This window comes from Elephantulus edwardii, unplaced genomic scaffold, assembly GCF_000299155.1.
Source record: "Elephantulus edwardii isolate Elephantulus edwardi_28Jun2011 unplaced genomic scaffold, EleEdw1.0 scaffold00007, whole genome shotgun sequence".
Taxonomy (NCBI): domain Eukaryota; kingdom Metazoa; phylum Chordata; class Mammalia; order Macroscelidea; family Macroscelididae; genus Elephantulus; species Elephantulus edwardii.
In genome coordinates, this window is record NW_006399757.1 from 34259340 (window position 1) to 34266188 (window position 6849).

Here is a 6849-nt window from a genome sequence, read left to right on the forward strand (position 1 = left end):
GAGTGAACATAGAGAATGGATCTGCCATCAAGTAAAAGGAGCCAGGAGCAAGGTACATCCTTTAGAACTTGGGTGTCTGTGCAGAAAATCTCTGAGACCCATAATAACTGATACCAGGACACATGAAAATCTCTAAGAAATGTCAAGTCAATAGATGTTTAAAAGAGATAAGCCATTATATAGAAAAAGCTTTCCATTAGAGTTTATGCCCTGAATTAAAATTTTTCATCCCCTAAACTGTGAGAAATACATTTCTGATAAAGCCACCCACTGGTGGTATCTCAATTTTAACACCACCACTAGGTAACTAAGACAATAGACTTTTTTTTTTTTTTTTAGTTTTCAGAGTAGGAAACTTATTATGGGGCAACAGCTTTGGATGCATCATCTAGTTTCATTTTTATACTTCTTGTTGAGTATCACTGAATTGGAACCAACCCACAGCTGACCCTCCATTGGGTTTTCAGAGACTGTTGTTAATCACATGGGAGGAGATTGCCCATCTTTCTCCCACAGAGCAGCTGGTGGATTCAAATTGCCTGTCTTCAGGACTGCATTGCAAATTCTTACCACTAGGCCACCAGAGTGCTTTTAAATTGGAACTGCCTTGTAGCTGACCCTCAGGTTGTCTTTCTGAGGCTATAAAACACATGGGAGTTGATTGCCTATTTCCGTCCAGGGAGCAGCTGGTGGATTTGAACTGTGTGACTGGGCTGGCAGCACAGGTACTCAGCATTAGGACACCCAGCTTCCTAATAGCATGCTAAATGACTATTATTATGCACATTTCTAAAATAACTTGGGAGAAAACTGGCACTTAGATTAAGAACTTTTTTTCTATCCAAACTCATAAATTACAGAACCAATACTTAATCCCAAATTTTCTTTAGCCCAAAGACTCATTCCACTTTAAGATACCATAGCCAATGGTAATATTCTTTCCTGTACGGGTATTACAGTTTATTAAAAATAGAGTGCACATTGGTAGAGAAATCTTTTTTGCACCTGAATAAGATCTGCTACCTCCATCTAAATTCCCAAAGAAACAGAATAACTCAAAAATCTTTGTCAGATTGCAGAGAAAGGGGCTATATAGACCCAGTATCACTTTGCAAGGTTTTCTTTCAGGATAACTTTATTTGCATTTTTAAGAATTGCATGAATCAGTTATATATACTTTCTTAATAAGACCTACTTTGGGCTTAATAGATTCTCAATCTGCTTTCATTTTATGGCAAGAAAAATTTTAGAATATCTGTGATACAATTATTTTCTTAATATGATTGTTGGAATTGTATTATTCCATTTTATGATGTAAAAACAGTGCGAGTGACATAGGGTGGCAAAGTCTGACCTCTGCCAAGTCCACCAGGGGTTAGCATTCTTACTGAAACCATAAACAGCACAAAGCTATTACAATTCAGGTTGGAAATAATCAATATACAGTTCTTTAATCATGACAGCGTCTTCTCAATCATGCCCTCAGACAGGTCTCTTTGATTTTGGGGCTGGTAGCTCTGGTCCTAATGTGAGAAACTGTTACTAATATCTCTGTGTGTGTGTGTGTGTGTGTGTGTGTGTGTGTGTTATGTGTGCTTCACTTCACCAATAAGACCAGGCCAAGACACTGTGCTCTGGCTGTGTGGGGCAGCATATCCAGCTCAGCTCTGTCTTCCACTAGTACCTGGTTCGCCATAACCTCTGCTGCCAGCATTGCTCTGTTGTTACCGCTGTCATATGGGCAGCTGTATCACAGTTTGGGATGTCTCACTTCATATTATCTAAGAATCTCCAGCCCAAATTTCATGCTGACCTGTCTTCATGAAAAAACAGTAGTGTGATTTCAATTTCCTCTGACCCTGCTTTATTTAACCCATTAAGTGGGATGGAAAAACTGATCAATTCCCCCACTAGTAGTCTACACATTTTATTTGCATGTTTCCACTCAAAAGGTACTATTTATTTCTATTATTAGTTGTTGTTATTATTGAATACCATCAAGTTGAAACTGACTCATAGCTGAGCCTCCGGCAGGTTTTCAGAGACAGTAAATTGCACAGAGGGAGACTGCCCATCTATTTCCTGCAGAGCAATTGGTGAATTTAAACTGAATACCTCTGTGTTGGCAGTGCAATTCCTTACCACTAAGCTATTAAAGTTTCCTCTAATCAATCCACTTGGTTGGCCATAAACACCTCACATGTGTGCATTCCTACCAACACGTGTAAGGGAGTTCAGGTAGTCTAGTGTGTAAAGAGTTGTACCAGTTGCTCCATGGGAGAAAAATTAGCAATCTCCTTATGTGCAATTTACAGCCTCTGAATACCTACTGGAGGGTCAGGTCTGATTTGTTTCAATCTAGTCTACAAGTAGAAACAGAGAGAGACCCAGCCATGTGTTAATAGTCAAAGGGTAGGCTAAAAAGGTCATTTTGAATAACACAATATGAATAACACAATAGCACACGTGAAAGACAGAATAGTGGACTTTCTATACCTCATGATTGTCTTTTAGGCAAATGCCTAAATGCCTTGGGGTGGGATGTCCTTGGTACTTACAGGCAGAGCTAATTAACTTTATAACTCTGCTCAAGCAGGACAAAGGTTTGGCCAAGGAACTGAGGGTTCGAGTCATGCCTGCAAGCACAGTGGCCTAGAGGCTGTCCTGATGAAAGAACTACATGAGTGTTTGCAAACCTGAATTATTAGCTGTTACTTTCTTTTCTGATAAGCAGTGAATTTTACCTATGAGTTCTGTATGGCCATTTCAACAAATTCTCAAAGCCAGCAGAGAAATAGTATTGTAGTAGAGTAGGTCTGATAAAAAAAAATTTTCAACAAATACAACAAAATGTTTTATAAAAGTAGGAAGGTGAAGACATGCCTGATCTCTCCCCTCCCTCACTGGAATTAGCCTTGGACTACTGATGCAGACTGATTCTCTCTCCCCTGGTGAAGTCATAAGAAGTCAGATGACACCATCATGGCATTTTCACAATAACCAATCATTTTCTTTTAGAAGACAACAGAAAACTAAGTAAATAAATTTCAACTTAAAAATCATTTCATTCAAGTGAGGTGTCATAACTTAGAGATTTTGTCCATTGGATCAATACATTTGTAGCATAGGACCATCATCCCCATCGCTTGAAACCTTGACAAGCAGTCATAAATACCAGTAAGATAGAGTGCATGACTAGAAGAACTGCTAACCAGCTCTATCAAGTCAACACTATCTCACAGCTGTATCGTTTCTGTTAAGACTGTGCTCCACAGGATTTTCAAGGTCTAATATTTAGAAGTAGATTATTAGGCCTTTCTTCTTAGACATTGCTGTTGTTGTTGTTGTTATGTGCCATCAAGTCGCTTGCGACTCATAGCGACCCTTTGTACAAGAGCCCTAAATGCTATTCTATCCTGTGCCAACCTGCTAGGCAAACTTAAACCTCCATTTCATTTAAAAACCAATCACATTAATCATTTGCATCATCCAGAGACTCTGAGTCCTTTCCTAATTGCATTCATTTGCTTGAATCTCCTTGACTATGCAGATTTGGCTTATCAGTCTCCGAAAGCCCATTCCATTTTAGTGAGAACATTTCTTTGAAACGAGAAGTCCTGCACTGTGCTCACCCCTCCAGTCCACTGCATCTGTAGTTCTCTGATGCAAAATCTGAACACTTTGCTCCAACTCTGGGCTTTCTCCTCTCTGCATAAATAATTTTACAAGTACATTTCAGTTGTTAAAATACATACTTATGTAAAAAAGTCCAGAAAGTTCTAAAAGATTTAATAAATAACCTGAAACTTACAATATCTAATAACATAAGGATTTTTTTCTCATTTTCATTGCTGTCAAGTCAGAAATCAATCCATAGCTGACCCTCCACTGGATTTTCAGAGGCTGTAAATTGCACAGGAAAAGTTTGCCCACCTTCCTCCTGCAGAGCAACTGCTGTTTTAAACCACCTGCCTTTGAGTGGGTAGCACAACTCCTTATCCCTAGACCACACTCATTCAAGTTAATGTAAATTACCACAGCATAGGCTCAGTAGAAAGTATGGTTGCAAAAGCATAAATACATTTTTATTTCATTTTTATGTCTGTACCCACAAAGGAGCCCTAGTGATGCAATGGTTAAGCACTCATATGTTAGGCAAGTTTGGCAGTTCTAACCCACTCAGCGGCTCCACAGCAGAAAGACATCGTCTACTCCTATAAAGGTTGCAAGCTGTGTGGCAGTTCTACTGTCATGTGATATCACAGGAACTCAGAATCTAGTCCAGGGCACCCATCAACTCATATCAACACATTCGGGAGCATATGCTGTCATGCAGTTTCACATCAAGTATATAGCAATAATATGAGTGATTTCTATGTTCTTCCTTTTCTTCAAGCGTCTTTTCCAATGTTTCCTACCACAAGCTTTCTTTTTAATGCGGTGGAAACACACACATCAAAACATCTCCCAACACAACAAGCTTTTATAACAAAATAAATAATTTTATTTTCTAAATGTAAATGTAAAATGATAACAGAACACAAAAAAACAAGAATGAAAATGAGAAGATGACTCAAATATTTCATCTCCAGTTTTAAATAATCAATGAGGTATTCCCTAGAACCTGTTTAAAGCAGTGACTCCTTTCTTGAAACTTGTTATCCCCTCTTGCTTTATTTGGTCCCCATTGAACTTTCTGCAACTCATTTCAAGAAAAGCCATCACATGCCATTTATTTTCATTGTTGACTTTGGTTGTTTATCTACCTTTCCCCATAGAATATCAGCACCTTTAGGGCAAAGATTTCATTTTGTTCAGTGATGTATTATCCAGTTTCTAGAATGATGGAAGGCCCTACATGCTAAATGCATGACTATAAAACTGAAGTTCAGATAAATGGCAGGAAATCAAGACTTTCAGACTCTCTAATGAAAAAGGACCAAATGGATTGAGAAATTATAGTACATTTACACAAAGGAATACTATTCAGCACTCAGGAGCAACAATTTTGAAAAATACTATGTAACTTGGGAGAGGCTGAAGAGCATTAAGCTGAGTGAACGAATACAGTCTTATAAGGACAAATACCGTCCAAGATCATTATTGTAAAAATAGAGAGATAACTAGTAAAACATGTATGGGAACTGAAGAGGGGAAGGAGTGGGAGCTGAGGGATGAGGATAGATAGGGGTGAAACCACGGGGTTGCACAGTCTGGTGGGTGAAGGGGATGGGGGAGTAAATGGGAAGGATCCAGGCAAAAAGACAGGGTGATGATGGGCAAGGTCCAATGGTAATTAATTTTATAAAATATAATGCATGAGAATGATTGTATGAAACACAACATGAGTGAAGAATAGTGTGAAACACAATGTATAAAAACTTTGTAAGCAAACCTATCAAAACAGAAAAACAAAATATTCTTAAGGAAGCATAAGGGTGAGGGACACAGGTGGTAATAGCATTTAAATCATATTAAGAGAAAGAAGTGGAAAAACTGGCAAGTCTCTGCTTAAGACATACAGAAGATGAAAAAATTAATTACTCTTTCTACAGTTTTCTTCTCTTCAGCATCATATTCAGAAAGAAAAGATAGAACTAGCACTGTCATAAGACCATTAAAGTCTAAAGTAAGTGAAAAGTATTCCCTTGTTTTGCCTGAAGTCTGACCGTCATAGAAATGACTGTTTCAGAACTTACTTTTGCTTGGGGATTCCTTCCACAACGTGCTATGCTAATTTGCTGTAACAACTGATTTCCTGTAGTTCTTTAATAGCCCCTTTAGAAAAATCAAATCTTTTCTCATAAGCATCACCACGTTTTCACTGTCAAAGTGGCTGTTCTAGCATGAAAACCTCCCACAGATACATGTTACTAACCAAACGCAGCCAGGGTGCTCTTTGGCGGCAAAGATCCTGAAAGTTCATCTGATACACTTCGGGCATATTGCTAGGAGCAGCCAGCCTGTGGTAAAGTACATCATACTTGGAAAGGTGGAGGGTCTGTGAAGGAGGGAAAGACTTCCAATGAAATGTATTGACATAGAAACTCTAACAGTGAGCTCAAGTGTGTCAGAGATGAGGAGTTTGGCAAAGGATAGGGCAGGGTTCAGATCCATCGTTCATAGGGTTTCTGGGAGTCAGAGTTGACTCAGTGACATTGAACAACAGCAGCAAACTACAAATCAGGATATTAAGCAACTATGTTAATTACATTACTGGTCCACATAAGAAACTTTAAAAATCACAGAGAATTGGAAAAAAGGAAACAACCTTAGAATTCTATTATTTTACCAAAGGAGAACATATATTTGGTACACCATTCACTGAAGTGTATTATTGTTGATCTCAGGCCAAATTCCATGCTAACCAATTGAACAGAGGTTTTGTGAGTATGTGACAAAATAATTTATGATGAATGCAGGCTACCGTTGGTTCCCCTAGAACTATTTCTCCCAGGCTAGCCAGATTTCCTTCTTTGCTGGGACTAATAGACAAGTGTTCTAGAGAACTACCACAAAGGTTTGGATTTCTGCAAGACATTGAATAAGTTTGTACAGTGTTTGTTGACAGCATTTGGGGCATAATAAATACAAAAGTTGTTGGTATTGGGTACTACTATGCTGTGAGGCCTCACCTCATGGGGGCTCCATGCAAAACTGGATCTGACTATTGTGATTTACAAACTTTTCAGTGGTTCACTTTTAAGAAGTGGATCAAAGATTTTTCTCCGAGTCTTAGTCTGTATGTTCAGCATCCAGCCTGTTCAGCAGCACGAGGCGGCTGTGTTTGAGGTGCACTGGCTGGGAATCAAACATGTGTCTAGCATGGAAGACAAGAGTTTAATGCAG